Consider the following 26021-nt stretch of genomic DNA (forward strand, 5'->3'; position numbering starts at 1 on the left):
TTCCCAGCTCAAGAATGCGCATTTGATCAAAAGGCTCTCAAACAAATGTATCACCATTTGGGATGCCTGTGCTCATTCGGAAGATCTGAGTTTCTACTTTCTTTTGGAAGAAATATTCAGCATATGATTCTTGCTGAGCTGACTGCTAAGAATACCCAGTTTCAAGTTCAAGTTGTCTCTTAAGTGCCAGTTAATAACACAGTGAAGTTTCACATTTGACAGCATTATAATTTACATATGAAATAAACACTTTCCAAAATGGAATTTCACTATCCTTAGTCAGAATTTTTTGAAGTTGTAAGCTCAGCTGATAATATTCCTTCCATTCTAATGTACTAAAAAGTACTGTCTGGTCAACATGCTTCCATGAGCAACCTAGACTGATAAATGTAAAGAAAGAAAAAAAATTTTTAATTACCAAAATTTTCGGGGAAATATCTGTGATAATAATCCTCTAAAGTTTCTTCAAACACTCTATTTTGGAAAAAATGATTTATGTATTTATAACCCCATCATGTACCCCAAATATAAAACAAAGACTATACAACAGATACTGAAGAAAAAAATCATTTACCTAAGGGTAATCTGGTAGCCAATTAACAGAGGATAGTGCAAATTATGTGAAATCACTTAGTGAAAATTTTTAGACGTATCAGTTAATTAAAATTCCACATTTCTCTAAATTTTAAAATTCAAAATTCATCATAGAGGTTAAATCTAAACATTAGTTTTCAATTTTTTTAACCTACAACCCATAGTAAGAAATACATTTTGCATTACAACCTAGTAAACCTATATGCAAATATAAAACCAGAAACAAATCTTTTACTATAGAATGCTTACCCATGTTATGTAATCCTTTCTTTTCTACTCTACTTCATTTTTTTTAAATGATGCTCTTGGACTATTTAACACCAAAATTGCTTTCATAAATAGCAAATGGGTCACAAGCTCAGAGATTGAAAAACACTATCTAGTGCAAACCCCATGACAACGAATACTGCTGCTTAAGGGCTTAGCACTGTTACACGGCTTTATATCAGAAAGGTGCTCTATAACCAGCCTACCATGTGTGAGCAACTGGTAAAGCATCACTTAGGTTTAAAATGAACACCACACCCTCCCAGCATTCAAAACATTCAGAAATCTGTAAGCTAATGGAGAGACTGTACATAAAACACATGAAAACAAATCAATTCCTTTCAAGAGGTTGGGAGAAGAGTTCAAGGAGGATATGGAGTTTTAACGGGAACAGATTCACTGGCTAAGTCTGGGGCAGGCTGAAAAGGAATGAGAACAATCTAGACGAAGACTACAGCATAAACAAAGATGCAGAGTTGGGCCTAGTACAAGATAACTCTGGGGAACGTGAAATAACACAGCAATGCAGAAATGAAAAGGTAGGTTGGGGATCAGCTTCAGATACCATGTTTTGGACTTTATTCTAGATGAAACGCGAATGCTTGCTGCCTGAGACAGAAGGCATGAAAGTATGAAGACCAGAACTCAGGTCTCTGACTCTGATCTTCCTGCAGTGTTCACGGCATTGCTGATGCCTTACTGTCCTAGAGCAATAAAGGTCACCTAGAAGAGGGGCAGGTCTAGGTGGGCCACACACTCATCTAATATTAAAGTTCGAAGCACGGGGTTATTTAGAAATGAATTAATAATTTACTTAGGAGGTGTAATAAAGCCAGTTATTCCACTGATATCTACCTTCTCAAAAGCAATGTCATTCTCTCCATTAATTCAGAAAGTATTTTATTGGGAAAAGAGACAGTATGATGCAGTGCTGTCTACATTAACAAATCTGAACACTAGATAGCAGTCTAAAGCAGTGGTTCTAAATCTTTTTTTTTTTTTTTTTTCCTTTTTGGTTATGGACTATTTTGAGAATCTAATGGGGGTGGGGGAAGCTAAATATACAAGCTAAAGAAATAAAACTTCTAGGGGAAAAAAAAGGAGTAAATTTTCTTGACATTGGAGTATACAAAGATTTCTTAGAACACAAAAAGCATTAACCATAAAAGAAAAAATTGATGAATTGGACTTCATCAAAATTACACTGTCTTCAAAAACTTACTAAGAAAATAAATAGGCAAGCCAAAGACTGGGGAAAATATTAAGAAAACCTGTTGTATTAGACAACATATTTGTATCCAAAACATATGAAGAGTTTAACAACTCAATAATAAGAACAATCCAAATTTTTTAAAAGGCAAAAGACTTAAAAATTTTGCCAAAGATATACGAATACCTAAGAAACCCAACATCAGTTACCAGAAATGCAACTTAAAACTATAACAGGATACCACTGAATACCCACTAGAATGGCTAAAATTTAGAAGACGAATAAACATGTTCTGGCAAGGATTTGGACCATCTAGAACTTGTGTTGGTTTAAAATGGCATAACCATTTGTGATAAATATTCTTGTATACACATCATTTGTGCATATGTCTAGGGTAAACTCCTTGGATTGGAATTGCTGGGTATAAGGGTTTTAAGTTTTATAGCAAAAAACTGTTTTCCACTGAAGTTGGGCCGTTTTATATTTCCATCGGCAATGTTATGTATGCAAGTGCTACTTTCCCCACATCCTTATCAACAGTGTACTATCAAAACTTTCCATATCTGCCAATCTGAGAAATGGCATTTCATTGTGGTTTTAATTTGCACTATGTATCTTTCCACATGTTTAAAGAAATTTGTATTTTTTTTTCTATAAAGTTGGCCCATTCTGTTGTTAGATTTATGGTCCTGGTAATTGAAAAATGCTTTATATATTAAGGAAATTAACCCTTAGTTTGTAAAGTATGTTGTACTTTCCTAGTTTGTCTGTCTTTCGACTGTGTGTGCCATGCTCTTTTACCATGTAGAAATCTGGTAAATGGTCAAATTTATCATTTTTTAAAATGGCATCTGGGCTTTATAATATAACTAAAAAGGTCACTTTCACTCCAAGATTATAAAAACATTTTCATGGTTTTTTTCTAGTACTTTTATGGTTTCACAATTTTGCATTTACATTTATGCTCCATCTGGAATTTATTCTGGTGTAAGGTAGAAGAAAAGGATCCAACCTAATTTCTTTCAGATGTTTACCAAGTGGCCTCAACATCATTTTTTAAACAATTATCATTTCCCCCACTGATTTAAAATTTAAAATGTCTTTTTGATAACTTACTAAATTTCCAAATATATTTAGATCTCTTTCTGGACTTTCTATTTATTCTGTTACACTTCTGTCTGTGTAATCATGTACCAGTGCCATATAGGTTTAAATATTAAAGCTTTATATTATATTTTAATATACTATCTGGTAGAGCTAAACCCCCCTTATTGCTCTTCATCTGCAGAATTTTCTGGTTCTTCTTGCTTAATTATTCTATGATTCTGCATTTAGTATAAAAAGATTACCAATATGAATAAGGAAACAGTAATAAAAATGGATGGTGTATCTTGTCTATTGTGATGGCAGCATATAAAAGAAGAGAATCCCAAGAATGTCTAGTGAAAGGGAAACATATCATCTTAAGTTAAAAAAAAAAAACAAGAAAAAACAAAATAAAACCCAAAACGTACAAACGACACCATTTTCTAATTTAAGATAGAACTAAATGCTGACTGGCTAAGATGCACAGACCAAATTTTGGGGAGGAGGGGGGAAATCAGCCATCAACTATGAGTCTCTTAAGATAAAAACAGATACATTCCATGCAGACATGCTGACTCATTAGCAGCCACCTGAATCCAGGGCCTGGATTTAACAATGATGCTGACAATAAAAAATACTCAGTCAATGAACATTAAATGACTCCTCACTATGCGACAGGCACTAGGTGCTGGGAAAAAAAGATGAACAAATGCACGTCTCTAGATAATTCACAGTCTACTGCGAGTGACTGACCTGGAGAAAGATAAAGCACACATAAGAATATATTAAGTGTGATCATGGACAACTGTCCAAAGTTCCTAAATTTTCACAATGTGCTTTTAAGGCAGTACTTAATATTTTATTGCTAACTCTTTAAATACTCAGGTTATCTCAGTGAAAAACCATACATGTACACATTTTAACTTCTGATCATCCAAAATCAAATTTTAGATTAGGTTAAAACATTATTTTTCTCCTCAGCACAGGCTTATTTCAGTGCTTTAAATATTGTCTCAAGCCATCAAAGAATGCAAAGAGTTTTATGAAATAAACCACTTTGAAATGTTACGCTTTCTAAGCTTAGCTGGTAGAGAGTTAAGTGACCGAACTACTTGCAGTTCAGTTTAAAGTTGCCATCACACAAATGAAAAATGCAGAGGCTTGAACGCTGCCCTGCCTTTCCAGCTCAGAAAATGAGAAAGGTCTGTATTAAGAATGTAATTACTTAAGGATTTGGACATACTTTCCCATGGTCAGAAGGAAAAATATTTAATCAACCTCTAAGTACATTCATTCATGTTGGAACAATGAGGTAAAAGCAGATTAATTCTCTCCTAGGGTGCTGACTTTTTGTAAATAAGAAGAAATCTGAGTTACCACAGATTTCTAAAGTATTCAAAATTTTGAAAACGTGATTGGTCTGACAGGGCTTATATTACAATTGTTCAGAACTTTCTTTCAATTCGATCTACATGTTAGAAGATGAACTCTAGATTCCCCCCACGCTGTCCCCAAGAAGCCCACTCAACAAGGACGGCACCACAGGGAAATTTTACCAAGCAAGGACACCTATTTCAAGAGGGGAGGCCACAGGAGAGGATAATGTAGTTCAAGACAAGATGCCTGGAAAAGGTACAAGCTGTCTTCTAAAAAGCCTAAATGTAGAGGAGGAAATGCATGTGTTTCATCATTAATTAAACACTTCTGGTGAGGTGTAACTACCCAAGTCAAAGTCCTCAAAGAGAAGTAAGTTCAGCAAACTCTGTGATCTATAACTTCTCCACCTGTTGTAACTTCTGGAGCTGTTTACAAACTGGCACTGTTTTAGAAGTGGAAAACAAAGTGCCTCTATATTTTGAGCTGCCATACAAGAGTGAATATTCTACTCAGAGTACAACTGTAGTATTCAATGATTTTATTTTCTTTAAAGAAGACTACTTAGACTACTTGTAAAACACAAATTATACTACACCTCCCCCACGGGGAAAAGAAGGAAAAATTAAAATATAGTCATAATATTTCAATCAACTTTACTAGGCTGTCACAGATTAAAATTTGAGGAAATGCAGAAGTTAAATCTAAAACACTAGGGGGAAAAAAACCTAGCTAAATACATGTCCTGATCCATTTCTATTAAAAATAACCGCTTCTTCTGGAAGAGGAGAGCATACAATTTTGGTTTTTGGTCAATGAAATGAATTGGCATTCTTTTCACTTCCATGCTCTAGACCATAATTTGAAGAACATCTTATCATGCTGATCTAGTTTTCTACACTACTAAAGAATCACAAAATAAATTATATGTAGAATAGCTTAGTTTAGCAAAATATAAGAATTCTGGCCTAAAAATTACATTCATTTGATAGCCAGAGGTTAAAAACACCTCACTGTCATATCTTACTGAATAACAGTGAACACAGGTAGCCAAAGAGCATATAAAAGGGTATCTAGAAAAATTTGATTTCACAGTCATTAACAATTTCAGCAGAGATATTTTAAAACAGATTAACACCCTTTACTTCTAATGAAAACACAGCCAACAACACGAGGAGACTTTCCCTCAGTTAAGGTATAACTAGTTAGAAATCTAAATTTTCCAAGGCAAAGGCGGTATTAACTAGTTGAAAGAGGAGCAAAAAAATGGTTCCAGTGGGCTTCCCTGGTGGCGCAGTGGTTGAGAGTCCACCTGCCGATGCAGGGGACACGGGTTCGTGCCCCGGTCCGGGAAGATCCCACATGCCGCGGAGCGGCTGGGCCCGTGAGCCATGGCCGCTGCGCCTGCGCGTCCAGAGCCTGTGCTCCGCAACGGGAGAGGCCGCAACACTGAGAGGCCCGCGTACCGCAAAAAAACAAAAACAAAAACGAAAAGGTTCTATCAAGCCCTGACAGTCAATTTTTTTGCAACACTTTTATTGATACGTAATTCACAGACCATAAAATCTACCCTTTCAAAGCGTAGTTTTTAGGGTATTTGTAAGGCTGTGTGATCACGACCACTATCTAATTCCATAACATGTTCATCAGCCCAAAACGAAAGCCTGTGCCCACGGGCAGCGGCGGCGGCGGCGGCTCGCCACTCCCTCTTCCTGAAAGCCCAGCAACCACTAAATCTACTGACAATCCATTTTAAAACGGAGTATTCGTCCGCATTCCCATCCTCCCTGTTTGAGGCAGAGTACAGGCCAAACCCAAGTCACAGCCTAGGGAGCCCTAAGTGACGTGGCGCTCGTTACCTTTCCGGCCTGTCTTCTACCATCTTCCTCCTCTACCATTCCGCCTTGGCCACACAGGCTCCACATGGGTTCCTGCTGGTCCTGGAACACTTCAGGCCTGCTCCCACCTCACGGCTTCTCACTGACTGTTCTCTCTTCTGGTCTTACGGATATTCCCGTGGCTAATTCTGTCATCTGCTTTAAGGTTTTGCTCAGCTGTCACCTGCTCAATAAAACCCACCTATCTCCTCTACTGTCTTTCTTCCAGAGGACTTCTAACATCCTTGTTAACCTTCTTTACTGTATCTATAGAAAACTCCTAGCTAAAATGACGCGTCAGGGATTTCAGTCTGATTTGTTCCCTGATGTATATCCCCAAACCTGCTCCAAGCGACAGCTGGATGAACAATGAATCCAGTACACGCCGCCCATCCCTTTCCTCCTCCTTTCTCTAAACACAGTGGATGTTACTTTAACACACTCTTGTTTTGCACATTAATGCGGTACACACGAACCAATCAACACTTGCCAAATTTGTATCTATGATGCACCTCCACCATATTTTCACTAAGACTAGTTCTCAACCTTTGGGAAAGGATTAAAAGTATAAGAACATTATCATCACAGAATCTATACGAGTTACTGAAATTAAAAAGGAGTTCTCATACTCAAGAAGGTTGGAAACTACTAGTTCAAGTCAATTTGGCTTTTCCCCCCCCAAAGCTGAAAATATTTCTTCCCTTCTTTCACCGGTATACACTTTCCTTTAAAGAAAAGTATAGCTTTTCACATTAAGCTTCATTTCAAGAAAAGGAAGAGAAAATGTGACTTGGGAAAAGGCCTCTTTGTTCAAGAGTTCAGCCATATCACTTGGTTGGTAATGACAAAAACAATGAGTTCTTCCTGTGTTTGTTAAGAACACAGCCCTCATAATGATTTTGCATATCATCCAAGTTAAATCTTATTGACGTAAAAAAGTAATGAAGATAGACATTATTTCTATTGCACAGATAAAACATAAGATCATTAAGTGGTAGCGGTGAACTCAGAGCTAGGTTCCTGATTTCCATTCTCTTTCTATATCTAGATTAAAAAATATGCACAATTCTTTAAAGTATTTTCAAAATAACTTCAAAAAATCTTAACAATCACAACAGTTCAATATGCGCAGGGACTCCGCTCAGCATGGAGGATGATGAGATGAAACGAGCCCAGGGAGGCACTCACCGTCGGCTAGGGCAAGGGAGGCAGCTGTGCTCCAATGACTTTCGCAGCCAGTGGTAAATGCAGGCTGGTGGGTACAAGATGCTAAGGAAGCACAAGACGCTGCAACAGGAGCTCGGCATGGGCCACAACTCTGAAAAGGGCACCAAGGACTACAAGCAAGGTGTTGGCAGAACACAAAGGTAAAACAACTAGCTTTCTCTGGAGATTCCTCAGAAGTCCTCTGCAGTGCGTCTAAAATTCTGAGTAGCACCATGTTTGGAAAGAAAAATCAGGCACTTACCAACAGCAAATGTAGGCGGACCCAAGACCTGCAGAGACCATGTCTCCCCACTGAGCTCCCAAATACATGTCTGTCAGAACTTCACCAAACGGGAAATGAAATGGGAAACAACTGTTTCAGCTCTACAGACAGTATGTGGTCCTTGTCTATGGTTTGGGAAGCTTCAAAAATAAATGTATTTTTTGCTTTACATTCAAAATGTTAACATTAGTTTAGTCATAAAGAGTAACTCCATCTTCTCTCTGAACAAATGCCAATTTCCATAAATTCAAATTTACTACCAGTAGGTATCTTTCTTTTTACTACAGAATGATGTGTTCAAAGTAACTTTCAAGTCCATGAATGGTTCCTACTGTAACCTGGCATTATCTGGAGAAATATCATGAAACACATGGTTTTAAAATTATATTCTGGTTTCTTTTATCTCATCCTATCTAGATTCTTATAGAAGTACTTCTTACAATGGAATGCACAATTGATCAAAAATAAAAGAAAAACTTATTATTTACATTATAATGAAAAATGCCCTGTAACAATCCCGAAGAAAGCAATGAAATTACTAAACACCCCTTTTAAAACAAATTCCCCATGTTAACAGGTCCACTTTTTGATTATAGTAAATCCAGAAATACATGACTTTAGTTTCTAAAGGGCTTTATTATCTTTCAAAAAGCTTTTTTTTAAGGGGAACCTTGAAAAGACATACGTGAACCCCAATGCATTCAGGACTACATATGACACAGAAAAATCTCTTTGAATATTACATTTGTCTTTGTATGAGTTTAAAAAACATGCAAATGAGAAGTTATTTCTTTCATTAATGTTAAAGGATTTGAGACTGTTATTTTTCTTAGAAAAAAATCAGAATAGTAAAGAAATGCTTTCATATGACATTCACCCAAGTTAGCATTCTCGGCTTTTAATTGCAAACATCTGGGGATGGGCTTGGCAGATTGCAATAAAATTGAAGTTACCAATTCTCACTCTGCCATTTTGAGGGTATTCTGTTTTTACAGTTTTCAAATTAAAACCAAACGGACTTTCCTTTGAACTCTGGTCCTGAAGCAAAGATCTTTATGAGATTTCACTCTCAAGAATACTTATAAGTATTTTGAAAAATAGGAAGGATTTTATGAGTACTTGAGGATAAAGCAGCAGAGTTTGTTTTAAAAGTTCAAGTTAAATTAAAATGTAAGAACACTGGAAAGACAATATTATTTAAATACACAGACACACACACACACACACACACAGAGTGAACACCAACAGCACTGAACAAAAAAAGAAAGATTAACTAGACATTTAAGTCTTTTATCAGGTAAAGTTGTAATCACTATCCCATTTTTCCACAATAAACCTACTGATTTTACTAAAACCAATAGCTTAAAGAGAGGTTCAAGCACTACATAAACAAAAATAGTTCAAAATAATCCATTAGAGTGGGCTGTACCTGCAAAGAAAGCTAGTAAGAATAGAGCTTATTAAATCCAGTCTTTTCCCTGAAAGACAACACCAATGGAATCCCATCCACAAAGTACTGCAGCAGACCCCTTGCTCCCTGATTTCGTTATATAAACAGAGATTGACTTTATCAGTCCCCAGGAGAGTGCTTGAGAAGGAACTGGAGCTGCTCTGTTTTCAGAAACTGTGTTTGGATTGTGCCATGCTCAGTTGGTGAGGTGAGCTGAGACCAGTGAAGACAAAGGGCCTAAACATCTGAGTCCATTTGTGTTCCCCAAATTCTGAAAGCCCACAGATGTACTCCATGTGCTGCCAGGCCAAGCTTGGAAAATTTTAAAATACATATTTTTTCCACTGACAAACAGAAAGTGATGGTATTCTGTGTTTCTTTAATTAAAATCCAAGAGTTCACAAAGGCTCCAGGACTTATTTTAAATCTTCCTTAAGACTGGGCTATTTATTTTACTATTAGCAAATAATAGAGAATAAAGATCCTAATTCAGTTTTAATCACAAGCTTTGCTTTTATTTTGGAAACCCTGGGTTAATCTTTTTTTCTTCTAGAAAATACAAAGAAAGCTTGTGAAGAAAAGATTCAGGGAGTCAACTTACAGCACAAATTTAATTTCAAACCGAAGGGTCACAAGTTGAAAAGGATAAAGGGAAAAAAAAAAAAAGAGAGAGAACGCAAGATGAAGACAATAACGTAAGGGAAAAATAAAAAAGTAAAACACAAACAAAGCTTCTTTAATATCTGTTAAAGATTAAATATTCACATGAATATTCATGTAGACGTATATGTATGTCATATTAAATTTGGCCTTCACCGTATTGGTAAGAAGAATCAACTTAGGTGTTTGCTTTTTTAGGCTATTGCTTGGAAAACAGCACTTAGAATCACTGGTTCCGCCACTATCGAAGGTGAAATCATCCTTACCTGGACAACAGTGAGAAGGGCTGATTTCAAGTTCTCCCTCTTGAAGCTACCCTCCTACTGACACCAGGGAGAAATGACTGTAAATTCTGTTTTCAAAATGCTTTACTGGCTCGCCAAATCTACAGTAAAGTAGATGACCCCTTTTAAAGCAAAAAAAATTTCACAGACCTTTATAAGATAATGTAATATTAGTTTCACTTGGTGAGAAATTACACAAGATAAAAACCCACTACAAATTCATTAATGCTTTTAAATGAGTTTGGATGTTACTAATCACAACAGAACCTGTCTGTCTGTAGCATGATGGCAGCATACTCACATGTTTATTAGTCTGTATCCACATTGTGCACATGGATTCACAGACTTCTTGTGAAAGCTCCCTGGTTTAGAGACATCAAGTATCTCGAGCATTAAGGCACAAGGCCCGCTGTCAGTCTACTCTCTTACCCCTGCATCCTCACCCTGGGCACTCACATTGAGGCACAGGCCGTCCTACCTGGGGTGACTTCCAATTTGGTCTAAATGACTACTGCATATTTGAAACCGAAACTAAATGCTGCCTACTCTTTCCTTAGCAAGCTTTCCTTGGACTCTGCTTGACCTCACCACCAACTGAGCTCTCATTCCTGCACTTAGCAGGTAATTATGAAATGCCAACCATGCCAGGCTGCATGCTAAGGTCCAGGGCATGCCACGGTGAACAGTAACATGGCCATTTTCAGTTCTCAGGGACCTTTTAGTCTAGAAGGGGAGATGAATTTAAGGAAATAATCATACGGAAACATAATTACAAAGTATGGCAAATACTATGAAAAAAAGCACATCAGATAGTATAACAGGGAAATCTAATCTAGATTGGGAGGGCCAGGGTTGGTGTCTTTTGGGTTTCTAGAGAAATCTATTGTAGAACTTAATACAATCTATTGGAGTTGTCTGTTCACAGGCTGTGCTTCTCATACCCCTCCCTCCTACATAATCCCAACTTGGAGTTTCCCAAGAGCTGGGAATACATCATTTCTTTGCATTTCTTGTGACTTGGTGGAATTCTTTCAATGGACTGAGTTCTCAAAAAATACTTACTGAAATAAACAAAATTGTGTCAACTTATATTCCTTAAAAATAGAGAATCAGATCATTTTAAAACTAGAAGGGCCTCAGACCTCCCTAGTCAGTATCCAGTTTCATTTTCATATTTAAAAGATGGGGCGGCGATGGGGGCTAGTTTTAGCAACTTAAGGCCAAGTATTAGTAAAGCCAAGATTAGAAGCTCAAACTCTTTATTCTTTTTCTGTTAAAATTCCCAAGCTAAAACCAAACATAAGTATGAACACCTCAAGTGTGTCGGCAATATCCTACGTACCCCTTTATGAAAATTTGCCTAATTAGAATTATTTAGGATTTGGACCTTTTAGAAACATATTACTGGCTTTTTCTTCAACATTCTTTTTTCAGTTGATATGCCCTGAGTCAAACAAATGCTAAAAAACAGTTCACAACAAATCCACAGCTTTAATAAAGTCAGTAAGCTGTCTCTGATTGATCATGTCTCTAACTGGAGCTATTATTTTTTGCCAGTAAACATTTTTCAATGCCTAAAACCCTTAATCGTAAAAGTCTGTTTAATTACACCCCTGAGGGAAATAAGAAGTTAGCTATAACCTCATATTTATCCCAGGGGTGTGATCTTTGGTAATCATTCCTTTTCTTCTGCCTGATGGAAAATTCATCACAAATGACTTAAATGCTTCAAGTTAAGGATAACCTTTTCCCCCTCAACTGTGTCGCAGTAGGAGTCCTGGTAGAATTTACATCCTATCCCCTTGAATGTCATCAGTATTCCGTGTGTCTCTGCGAGAAAGGGCTTGGTAGAAGGTTAATGTAACAGCTTTGTGCAGTGCCTTCACTTCAGAAAGCCAAAAAGATACCTAATACATTATTTCCTTCCTTTCTAAATGATCAGTTATGTAATTATGAAGGACACAATCACTTTAAACTTAAACATAGCTATTCAAAGGGTGAGCAACTCAAGTCCACTCACAGAATTTTAGATAAATTATTAAGATGAAGTTACTATGTTACAAACACAAAATAATCTTGGATGACAACTTGAAAAACCTTACTTCTTCATTCCTTTTAAGACATCCATCCTAAAATCTCATACTGGTCCAAACTCAATGTTGTTAGAATAGAATTTATAGTTACAAAGATACTTAGGATCACAGTAACATGAATGTCTCTGTAAACGTTGTACTTTTATCCATTTTTTAGCCCATTACAAAACCACATATCCACCAAACACAAAAAAATCTTTTTAGTGTAAGGATTTTTAATATTTTTATGCATGGTTTTAAAGTGTTATTTAGGACTTAGTTTTTAAACATATGTACTTTAAAAATTTAAATATATGAAAGGAAGTTTTCAATGGCTACACCATTAAAATAAAGTTCTTCAATAATGATATCATCTTTGACTTACACAAAAAAGACATCATCTCAAAATTTTAAGGAGCCAATCATTGGGAACTCCCTGGCGGTCCAATGGTTGGGACCCTGCACTTCCAATGCAGGGGGTACGGGTTCAATCCCTGGTCAGGGAACTAGGATCCCACATGCCGCACGACACGGCCAAGAAAATATTAAAAAAAAAAAAGGAGCCAATCATCACCCTTCCACCCAATAACAGTTTGGAGACATCAAAGTATCGTAATTATCTTGTCAGTTTACCACATCAGAACTCTCCGGAAATAGTATAAATAAAATTGAAGCTGAAATCTACAACCTCCAGATGTGGGAAAGTATATTTTTTGAGAAGTTACTATTATGCAGAGCCTGAAACTATGCTATCTCTATGGTTTTCAGCCTAAAAGTGTGGAGCACTGAGTATATTTGGAAGCTTCTGATCTGCACGCCATCTGTAGGCTTCTGGTGATGTAGCATCTGAGTGATACAATGTGGTACGTACGTAGCACAAACTCTAGCAATGACTCTTCAGTATCATCATGAGCTCATAGGTCTAAAGATATTTAATGTGCTTCAATCCACCGCAGTTATCCTTTTTGATGCTCAAATTGTTCATATTTTGGCCAGTGGGAGTCAATTTAAGTTGGCTCCAGAGAGCTTCCGACATAACCCTAGTAGTTTATGACAGCTTCCATGCTTGCAGACTTCATTTTATCTTCACGTAGACTGATTAATAAAGGAATTTTAACTATCCTCAATCTTCACTGCTTGTTTCTGAGCAGTGAATTTGAAAATCTATCACTAAATAAATCAACCCTTCATCCAGGTACCTAACTTTTAGTCTTGGGGAACAGTATAATCTATGAGAATCTGAGTCTCCTTCCTGTACCAGCAGGAAGCACTTACCAGATGACTGCGAAGAATCACACAAGACAAAATTAAACGTAAGCTTTCCAAAGCACTTTTAGCAAATACCTAGCTTTAAATGAAGGGCATATAAAAAATATCTAAAAACTAGAATAAATCGAACGCACTGGGAGCAAAAAATGGAAATTTATTATATTTTCAGATCAAATTTGAATAAAGAACTAAATAAACAAATGTCTAATTTTTTTTCCTTTCTATAAGTTGAAGTCACCCATTTTTAGTAAAGATTACGTCTATATATAATTAAAGAAATAATTTTAGTATTATAAGGAGTGATGATTATCCCCATCTTACAGATAAAGACATTGAGGCTTAGAAAGTCTGTACATATAATAAATCATGAAACCAAGCTTTGAACTCAGCTTTTTCATCTTTGGAAGCCTGATCTTAACTGTGCTTTCTCCTGATGAAATGGTAATTAATGTTTAAATTCTACAAGGAAATATATTTATAGGCCAACTTTCAGCAGCATTTCACTAAAGGAATGCATAAATATTTAAATTTTAAATGTCTGCAACCAACTGGAATTATGAAATATGTTTTTAAGGTCCTAATGTTCAGAAGAAATTGTGAAAAAGATTCTACTACTGGGAAAAAGGGGCAACAACTATTCACAGTCTCACAGGAGGACCCCACAGATGACTTACTAATTGCAAAGGGAATAAAAACAGCTCTACAGTGGAGAAGTCTGGTAGAGTCCACCTGAACCACACCTAAAATGGGACAAACTGACTTCAAGGGACTCCAGATGTGATGTCCTGAGATTGCACAGCATCCCTTGGGTAGTATTCTGACCAAAAATGTCCTACCTGGATAAAATCATGAAGAAATCACCAGACAAATTCAAATCATGAGACCTTAGACTCTTCAAAAATGTCGATGCTGTGAGAGCAAAAACAGCCAAGTTATAGTTCTAGATTAAATGATACTTTAAAAACCCATAAAACTAAATGGAATATATAATCATTGATAAGATCTCAGTCTGAGGGAAAAAAATAAAAGACATTACTGAGACAACTGGAAAATTTGCATATTGACTATATATTGGGCTGTATTATTGCAGGAATATTAGATTTCTTGTGTGTGATAACGGTATCATAGTTAAGTATGAGAATATCCTTGTTCTTAGGAGATCCGTGCTGACGTACGACACTTAGGGTGAAATGTCATAATCTCTGAAACTTATGTTCAAATGGTTTAGCAGAAAAAAACACATGCATACATACAATTATATATGCATACATACAAAGAGTTAAAACAAATATGGCAAGATGTAGATAGTTGGTGACTCGAGGTGAAGGTATATGTGTGTTCACTGTACTATCCTTTTTCACTATATACAACTTTTCTGTAGGTTTGAAATTTTCAAAATTTGGGGAAAAAAATCAGATTTAATAAAACACATACTTCTCTGTACCATTCATCTGTGCTCCTATAGTATTCTGTTCCTTTTTTCTAGAAGTTACCATATTCGATCTTGCAGGATACTTTTGTAAATGTTTATCCTGTCCAAATGCTCCTCGCAGACAGGGTCTATATCTCATTCATCAGCACCAGCAGAGTAACTTACTACAGGTTCTCAAAGTGCCTCATTTACTAGCAGGTCTAGTGAATGCTGGCTGAATTAAATATTTGCTTCTTCCAAGATACCACCATAGTGGTGACAATAAATGGTTTTTAACAATACTGTAAGGCACTCACAACAGAGTTATTTCATGACTGATAAACTATACTATATAATCATTTAAACTTGGAACAATGTTTAAACTGTTAAGTATCTGGAAAGTTAAATAAAAAAGAAAGGAAAAGTAAACGAAGTAATCAATCACCATTATGTTTAGTCTGTAAACCACTATGGAATAACTAATGGTTTATTACCTCATATAGTATAAGTTTAAATTTATGTAGGTAAAAATCCATTTTAAAATTTGTATCCCAAGTTAGTAATGTGTATTCTAGAGACATGAGGGCAACTTAATCGCTGAACTTCACACAGCAAATTGCTCTGATAGTTGGGTTTCCTGATTGTAGAAGAATGGCTATAATGTGCTGGATGATGAAGATGATACTAACGCTAATTCAGACTGTAGAGGCTGGGCCAGCAGGGAGTAGGTGGAAGGTCAGTGGCACCCCAGAGAGCAGGAGTCAGCAAACCACGGCAACAGGCCCAATTTGGGCTGCTGCTTGTTCACATATGGCCCACAACCTAAGAATGGTTTTTACTTTCTTTAATGGTTGAAAATAAATCAAAAGAAGAGTAATAGCTCATGACATGTGAAAATTATATGACATTCAAATTTCAATGTCCATAAATAAAGTTTTCCTGGCACCCAGCCACGCCCATTTGTCTGCAAAACTTCTGCGGCTGCGATCACTACAATGGCAGACCGCATGGCCTGAAACTGTGAAGATTTACAATTTGGTCCTTTACAGTATGACTGCCAGGGAGAGAAATTTCAATTTCCAGGAGACAGTGAGGACCCATGGGTGTGTTTATCTTGTGATTTTCATGGGGGCTCTACACTTTTGTGAATTTTTCTATATGTGTAGTATGACTCAATAAAAAGGTTTCTTTAAAAAAAAAAACCTATTATTGTGAATTTCAGGGTGTAAGAAAGATATAACGTCCTCAATGTTTCCAAAATTAAACATGTAAAACATTGATTTTTTTAAAGCCATTGTCAGAACCAGGGTTTGATTTGTGACAAAGAGTCCAGACTGTGGCTGGCCAGAGATGGAAACTACAAAGATCGACCTGAGCAAGTCATTTAGAGAAGGTTCCAGAAAACTAAAAACAGCCCAAGCATGTAGACAGTAACAGTAGGCCCCGACTTCAGTAACAGACACACAAACATAGATTAGGGTTTAAGAGCAAGATTCCAGGATCTAGGAGGACTGGAAGAGTGAGGCAAATTAATATGGCTTTGAGTTAACACCTAAGTGGCAACTACGGAAGTGTACGAGCACAAAACCACATTCGGTGACTCTCAAATCCTACTAATATGCCAGGATTGAAGGCTTGTATGTAACTATATGGCAATATTTACTCATTAGACCTGTTTAATCACAATTTGAGTATCTTCAAGCAAAGATATATTTACATAGATAAAGCAAATTTATAGAATCATTTATAGCAAAAGGCATCTTACCCAAAGTGAACAGGACTAGTAGTGGTGGGTTCACTGAAAACGTCCATTACAGTGTGTGGGGGGCGGGGGGGATTCATACAAACATATATCCCTTTAACACTTTAAGGTAAAATATATAACTGCACATTCATTGGCCATTCTTAGATTTAGCACCAAGCCTTTTCTTTGAGGATGCATCACTGTGACTTCAGGTTACTGGTTCTTTAAAGTGCAGGGAGAACATATTCTTAGGAAACTGTAGGATCTTTCCAGATTTTTATGGACTTTTTTTTTACCTTAAACGCTTTTATTTATCTCATCCACAACTAATTCAGCAGCAATTTTTTTATGACTCAAATTAAGTTTAATGCAAGTAACTAAAGCATCTTTTAGCAGTTTACTTAATATTTAAATAAACTGTCTCATTACCATAACTAGTAAAATTCGCATAGAAAACTGATGGAAACAGACATGCATGTATACTAAATTATAGTCTACCAGCCATAATCATTCAGAATGCCAGGGCACTGGGTGAGTTTTATGGAACGAATGGAAGAGCATCACCAGATAAACTGAACACAGAAGGAACAGATTCAAGGCACTGGGCAAGGAGGAGCCAGAGCCTCAGCTATTAAACCTGGACACAATGCTGATCCACCACAGCAAAGTTAGAGACTTCTTTTGTTCTGGGGGTTGAGGGTGAAAGTTGAAAAGGTGCAGCTGCAGGAAGATTAGGTGACCCTACGTAGGTGCTGAAAGGAAGAAGTGGAATAAAGTCAGGACAGAGCCACTGTTGCACTGTAGATGGCCTAAGACAATAAAGCTGAAGAAGGAAAAAAAAAAAAAATGGCAAAAGACAATTATCTACTTTCATATGCTTTGAGGTATCCCTCTTTTTTTCTGCTAAAATGTAGAGAAATAAATTTAAAAAGAGAATTTTTATTTCCCTTATTACAAAGGGGCCAGACATCACTGAGTTTACTCAATTTTTCTTATAATCCTTTTGAGAACTTGCAAACTAAGGTTGGGAAGTACTGAAAGGACAAAAGCAACCTTTTAGTACTTCAACTTGAAATGAAAATAGCCACAAGAGACCAGCACTACTGACTCCTAAAAGGTAGGATAAAATGTATCAGCACCTAAATAAATCCAAAAACCTGTAGGAACAGAGAAATAAACTTACATTTCATCAGTTTATAAGAACTAAAGGCAGTCAAGTGAAAAATTTAAATTAGTGTAAAATTAATGTAAAATTAATTTAGTGTAAAATTTTAAGAAAAACAGAAAAATTAAAACAAAATCAATTGGTTTATTTTTCCTAAAACAGGAAGTACCCTGTTATACTCCTGTGTATGTTTACACGTCTAATTTTAAGTAGCTTCTAGTATATGATGTTCCTCTGCTCTCCTTGGAAGAAAATGTCTCAAATGGGCGGATTTCTTACATTCAGCATGAATGTGCAGAAGAACGAATCCTGTGACAATGTCTCAAAAAGAAATATACAAAAAGATGTTTGCCGTGAGTTACTTGTAACAAAAAGAGGTGGAAAGAACTTAAACGTATAGTAATAGCCAGATAAATTGTGGCACATTATTAGAACATTTACAGCCACTTAAAATCTGAGGGATATGAAAGATTCAAGGAAATTAGGAAAATACTCATGAAACAAGTGGGAAAAGGTAGAAAAGAACACTGCATACATCATCTAACAACTGTGAGGGAAAAAGAAATGCATGTATCTTTGCAAAAGCCCAAGGAAATACAGCACAATGTCAACAGTGATTAGCCCTGGGTGAGAGAACTGTAGGCAATTTTTATTTTGAACATTCCCCTTATTTATTCCCTCTTCCACAGGAGGAATTACTTTTAAAATTAAAAAGAAAACAATAGAGTACGGGAAGCGCAAACAGAAGAAGGTAACAATCATCTCAAGTAAGGTACTTCTGCCACTGCACAAATCACTCCACCCAATCAACTAATAATTCTCACACCCCCAGAAGTGACACCCATTCAAACAGTTAAGGAGATTTTTGATGCTTTTCAGAAATATTTATATATTTTACTCATGAAAATTAAGCATGTCTGATCTTCAAGCAAGGCCACAATATTAAATAAAATGCAACAGCTCCTCCACCCCTTGGAGCTGGTAACCTAGAATATCATTTTCCCTCTCAAGTGGGAAACAGAAAACACATATACATCAACACACACAGTGGCTACCTGTGACTGAGTGTCAAGAAGCGCACCACCAAAATTAACCACCAAGTCTGGACACACGTTTATAATGTCAACTACGTCACCATACATTGTAAGATACACATGAAGGTTTTTTAATGTGAAAAAGAGAAAACAAAATGCATGTTTTAGAATAGATGAACTCTGGACTTATACAGCCTGTGAAAACTCAAGAGTGCTTTTAAAACTTACATGAAAGTCTTCACACTGGAACTGTCCTGCAAGGGTAGCAATACAGCACAGCTTTAGCCTCAGTCTACCTGAAGGCAAATCCTCCAACATTAACTAGTTGTATGTTAGTTACAGACTTCCCATTCATAAAATGGTGGGAAAAATAACACCTCTGTCTAGGACTGTTGCACCTGAGCTAATAATTACAAAACACTTATTTATAAAATGTACCTGGCATACAGTAAGCGAAGTATTTTGGAGTGAAGAATCACATAGTATAACCAACTTACTTTCAAACAGTTTAAAAAAATGTGTGTGTAAATGTATAAACACACACATTCACATACCCAGGTATATACAGGGGTTAGGGGGAGACAAGGAGGTGAATCTGAGTGAGGGTACGTATGTTTCCTTTCTATCATTCTTATTCTTGTGACTTTTCTGAAAGCTTGAAAATACTTCCAAATAAACAGTTAAATAAATAAAAAGAAAGTCTACCATTGGACTATTAATTATAATACAATAATAGAACTGAGCCCTCTGGTTTTACTATCTCACTTAGAATACTAACTGAGGGCCTCAGGCCATGTCTGGAAATGGCAAGGTTTCCAAAGCAGAGCGGGATTAACAAAACTATCGCTCCCCACGCTCAGAAAACAAGTAAAACCGCTTGCCAGACTCTCATCTAAGACGCACTCGACGATCCTACGAAGCTGGCTCCAACAGAGAATTCATTTAGCAAAGCCTCTGGGAATGAGTTTATTAGAATTAATCTGAATTAAAGCAATAAAAATACTTAGCATCTCTCTAGATCCTTCTTTCTAAGATTCTGTAACCAAAAATATGAAAGTATTTTTACCACTCTCATGATGTTTTCCTCGTGAGCCAGGAGCACTGTAACAACATGGTGCTGTACTGGAATATATGAGACCTTGAATACAGAGAGGACAGAAACCTCCCCTCTACAAGCTTTACTCCAAATTCTTAACTGAGATACGTAGCTACAGTCTATGCGACTCCATAATACAAGCACTCCCAGGGCACTCTGTAATTGTTCCTCAGTTCATCTAAAACTGATGGGAAGAGAATTAATTATTTCACATTAAAATAAATAAATAAATGATAACAAAGAGGGGACAAAGGGATCTCCTGGCCCATCAAGGTGGCTGTGCAGCACTTAAAACTTTTTTCCACCTTGAAACGCAAAGAAATGCAGCTACTTAGTTTAAATGAGTTATACATGTCTGACTATCACTGTTTCAACTTATTATTTTGCCCCTTAATAAAATTATTAATGGAAAGAATTAAAAACTTTATTGGGGAATTACAGAAGAAAGAAAATACACATTTTCTGTTTAATTTTCTATGACAATGCCCCTCCCTTCTCTTTAATTCTTTATCATAACTTGGTTTGAAAAACAAGTTCAAGACTGCGTAGCCAAACATGCAATACGAAGCAGCAAAACTCTGGAAAACTTAAATATAAGTCAAGCTTGGGTAGTTCCAAGTTACAAAAGCAACTACTATATTTCCTAGGAAAATCTATAAACTCATTATCACCGCCACCTTGTTCTCAGTTTCCACAGATGTAGGCCAAAAGAGCTGAGACGGCCCTCTCTCTGTCTCCAAGGTATGAAAGTCATGTGTCTCTTTCATGGCAACAAAGATGTCTGTCATCATTCTGTTTCTCAAAATTCTCAACCTCAGTAATCTGTTTCAGTATGTTAAAACTTCAGATAATATAATATTCTCTTCCATCTACTCACATTAATTTTTAAGTCCATGTTTTTTGTGTAGCATTTATCTCACTAAATACTACAACAAGCCCAGACACAAACATGGCTAATCAACCACTCTTGTGAACCCTCTATGATAATCCTAAGGACAACATATTGGAAATAGAAGATGAAATGTCCCACTGATTGGAAAGAGTAAAAACTACTTATGATATAGAATTTTATCAAGTCCAGCTTATACAGAATACTCTACCACCTCTTTCTCTCCTTATTCTTCATCTCAGCCTTGGATGGGCAAGTGGTTCATTCACGTGGACACACCTATGTAGGTACTTCCCGTAACACTGAGCACCCAGGGAACTGGCACAGCTGCTGCCTCCTCTAACGCATCCACGCTGCTCATAGGCACGCTTACTAGTTTGGCTCTTTAAGTTAAAGAACCAAAATAAATTCACTCAGGTCCACTAAGTGGCTAGTACTAATGGCAGAGGGGAAAAGAATATTTTAGAGAGGAACATAAGAAAATGAGGGCACAGGCAAAATTGGTTCAAGATAGCAGGGTAGAAGGACGTGTGTCCACTCCCTCTTGCGAGAGCACCGGAATCACAACTAACTGCTGAACAATCATCGACAGGAAGACGCTGGAACCACCAAAAAAGATGCCCCACATCCAAAGACAAAGGAGAAGCCACAGTGAGATGGTAGGAGGGGCGCAATCACAGTAACATCAAGTCCCATAACTGCTGGGTGGGTGACTCACAGACTGGAGAACACTTATACCACAGAAGTCCACCCACTGGACTGAAGGTTCTGAGCCACACATCAGGCTTCCCAACCTGGGGGTCCGACAGTGGGAGGAGGAATTCCCAGAGAATCAGACTTTGAAGGCTAGAGAGGTTTGACTGCAGGACTTCGAAAGGACTGGGGGAAACAGAGACTCCACTCTTAGAGGGACACACAAAGTAGTGTGCACATCGGGACCCAAAGGAAGGAGCAGTGACCCCATAGGAGACTGAACCACACCTACCTGCTAGTGTTGGAGGGCCTCCTGCAGAGGCGGGGGGTGGCTGTGGCTCACCCTGAGGACAAGGACACTGGCAGCTGAAGTTCTGGGAAGTACTCCTTGGCGTGAGCCCTCCCAGAGTCCTCCATTAGCCCCACCAAAGACCAGGCAGGCTCCAGTGCTGGGTTGCCTTAGGCCAAACAACCAACAGGGAGGGAACCCAGCCCCACCAGCCAGCAGACAAGTGGATTAAATATTTACTGAGCTCTGCCCACCAGAGCAACAGCCAGCTCTACCCAACACCAGTCCCTCCCCATCAGGAAACCTGCACAAGCCTCTCAGACAGCCTCATCCACCAGAGGGCAGACAGCAGAAGCAAGAAGAACTACAACCCTGCAGCCTGTGGAACAGAAACCACATTCACAGAAAGACAGACAAGATGAAAAGGCAGAGGGCTACGTACCAGATGAAGGAACAAGATAAAACCCCAGAAAAATAACTAAATGAAGTAGAGATAGGCAATCTTCCAGAAAAAGAATTCAGAATAATGATAGTTTAGATGATCCAGGACCTTGGAAAAAGAATGGAGGCAAAGATCGAGAAGATGCAAGAAATGTTTAACAAATACCTAGAAGAATTAAAGAATAAACAAACAGAGGTGAACAATACAGTAACTGAAATGAAAAATACACTAGAAGGAATCAATAGCAGAATAACTGAGGCAGAAGAACGGATAAGTGAGCTGGAAGACAGAATGGTGGAATTCACTGCTGCGGAACAGAAGAAAGAAAAAAGAATGAAAAGAAATGAAGACAGCCTAAGAGACCTCTGGGTCAACATTAAAGTCAACAACATTCGCATTATAGGGGTCCCAGAAGGAGAAGAGAGAGAGAAAGGACCCAAGAAAATATCAGAAGAGATTATAGTCGAAAACTTCCCTAACATGTGAAAGGAATTAGCGACCCAAGTCCAGGAAGTTCAGAGAGTCCCAGGCAGGATAAACCCAAGAAGAAACATGCAAAGACACATAGTAATCAAACTGACAAAAATTAAAGACAAAGAAAAATTCTTAAAAGCTACAGGGGAGGGCTTCCCTGGTGGCGCAGTGGTTTAGAGTCTGCCTGCCGATGGAGGGGACACGGGTTCATGCCCCGGTCCGGGACGATCCCACATGCCGCAGAGCGGCTGGGCCCGTGAGCCGTGGCCCCTGAGCCTGCGTGACCGGAGCCTGTGCTCTGCAACGGGAGAGGCCACAACAGTGAGAAGCCCACGTACCGCAAAAAAAAAAAAAAAAGAAAAGAAAAAAAGCAACAGGGGAAAAATGACAACATACAAGGGAACTACCATAAGGTTAACAGCTGATTTCTCAGCAGAAACACTACAAGCCAGAAGGGAGTGGTACGATATATTTAAAGTGATGAAAGGGAAGAACCTACAACCAAGATTACTCTACCCAGCAAGGATCTCATTCAGATTTGATGGAGAAATCAAAAGCTTTACAGACAAGCAAAAGCTAAGAGAATCCAGCACCACCAAACCAGCTTTACAACAAATACTAAAGGAACTTCTCTAAGTGGGAAACACTAAAGAAAAGGACCTACAAAAACTAACCAAGACAATTAAGAAAATGGTAATAGGAACATACATATCGATAATTACCTTACATGTGAATGGATTAAAGGCTCCAACCAAAAGACACAGGCTCACTGAATGGATACAAAAACAAGACCCACCTATATGCTGTCTACAAGAGACCCACTTCAGACCTAGGGATACACACAGAATTGAAGTGAGGGGATGGAAGAAGATATTCCACGCAAATGGAAATCAAAAGAAAGCTAGAGTAGCAATACTCATAACAGATAAAATAGACTTTAAAATAAAGACTATTACAAGAGACAAGGAAGGACACTACATAATGATCAAGGGATCAATCCAAGAAGAAGATATAACAATTATAAATATATATGCACCCAACATAGGAGCACCTCAATACATAAGGCAAATGGTAACAGCTATAAAAGAGGAAACTGACAGTAACACAATAACCGTGGCGGACTTTAACACCTCACTTATGCAACGGACAGATAATCCACACAGAAAATAATAAGGAAACACAAGCTTTAAATGACACAACAGACCATGTAGATTTAACTGATATTTATAGGACATTCCATCTGAAAATAGCAGATTACACTTTCTTCTCAAGTGCACACGAAACATTCTCCAGGATAGGTCACACCTTGGGTCACAAATCAAGGCTCAGTAAATTTAAGAAAACTGAAATCATATCAAGCACCTTTTCTGACCACAGTGCAATGAGATTAGAAGTAAATTACAGGGAAAAAAACATAAAAAGCACAATCACATGGAGGCTAAACAATACGTTACTAAATAACCAAGAGATCACTGAAGATATCAAAGAGGAAATCAAAAAATACCTAGAGACAAATGACAATGAAAACACAACGATCCAAAACCTATGAGATGCAGCAAAAGCAGTTCTAAGAGGGAAGTTTATAACAATACAATCCTACCTCAAAAAGCAAGGAAAACCTCAAATAAACAATCTAACTTTACACCTAAAGCAGCTAGAGAAAGAAGAACAAACAAAACCCAGAGTTGGTACAAGGAAAGAAATCATAAAGATCAGAGGAGAAACAAATGAAATAGAAACAAAGGAAACAATAGCAAAGATCAATAAAACTAAAATCTGGTTCTTTGAGAAGATAAACAAAATTGATAAACCTTTTTAGGCAGATTCATCAAGAAAAAGAGGGAGAGGACTCAAATCAATAAAATTAGAAACAAAAAAGGAGAAGTTTCAATGGACACCACAGAAATACAAAGCATCCTAAGAGACTACTACAAGCAACTCTATGCCAATAAAATGGACAACCTGAAAAAAAAGGAAACATTCTTAGAAAGGTATAATCTCCCAAGACTGAACCAGGAAGAAACAGAAAATATGAACAGACCAATCACAAGTAATAAAATTGAACCTGTGATTAAAAATCTTCCAACAAACAAAAGTCCAGGACCAGATGGCTTCACAGGTGAATTCTTTCAAACATTTAGAGAAGAGCTAACACCTATCCTTCTCAAACTTTTCCAAAAAACTGCAGAGGAAGGAACACTCCCAAACTCATTCTATGAGGCCACCATCACCCTGATACCAAAACCAGACAAAGATACTACAAAAAAAAGAAAATTACAGACTGATATCACTGATGAATATGGATGCAAAAATCCTCAACAAAATACTAGCAAACAGAATCCAACAGCACATTAAAAGGATCATACACCATGATCAAGTGGGATTTATCCCAGGGAGGCAAGGATTCTTCAGTATACACAAATCAATCAATGTGATATACTATATTAACAAATTAAAGAATAAAAACCATACAATCATCTCAATAGATGAAGAAAAAGCTTTTGACCAAACTCAACACCCACTTAAGATAAAAACTCTCCAAAAAGTGGGCAAAGAGGGAACCTACCTCAACATAATAAAGAACACATATGACAAACCCATAGCAAACATCACTCTCAATGGTGAAAAACTGAAAGCATTTCCTCTAAGATCAGGAACAAGACAAGGATGTCCACTCTTGCCACTATTATTCAACATAGTTCTGGAAGTCCTAACCGTGGCAATCAGAGAAGAAAAAGAAATAAAAGGAATACAAATTGGAAAAAAAGAAGTAAAACTGTCACTGTTTGCAGATGACATGATACTATACACAGATAATCCTAAAGATGCCACCAGAAAACTACTAGAGGGACTTCCCCGGTGGTCCATTGGTTAAGAATCTGCCTGCCAATGCAGGGGACACAGATTTGAGTCCTGGTCCAGGAAGATCCCACATTCCACGGAGCAACTAAGCCCGTGCACCACAACTACTGACCCTGCACTCTACAGCCGGCAAGCCACAACTACTGAGCCCACGCGCCTAGGGCCTGTGCTCTGCAACAAGAGAAGCCACTGCAATGAGAAGCCTGTGCACCGCATTGCAGAGTAGTCCCCACTCGCCGCAACTAGAGAAAGCCAGCGCACAGCAACGAAGACCCAATGCAGCCAAAAGT

The 26021-nt window shown here is 37.5% G+C and overlaps 1 protein-coding gene across 7 annotated transcripts in view; it reads right to left on the reverse strand.

Annotated features, from left to right (window-relative positions):
- ATE1 (arginyltransferase 1) overlaps positions 1–26021 on the reverse strand; it is a 158594-nt gene that overhangs the window by 39619 nt on the left and 92954 nt on the right. The gene's annotated exons all lie outside the window — the stretch shown is intronic.

Source organism: Phocoena sinus, chromosome 16 (genome assembly GCF_008692025.1).
Source record: "Phocoena sinus isolate mPhoSin1 chromosome 16, mPhoSin1.pri, whole genome shotgun sequence".
Classification (NCBI taxonomy): Eukaryota; Metazoa; Chordata; class Mammalia; order Artiodactyla; family Phocoenidae; genus Phocoena; species Phocoena sinus.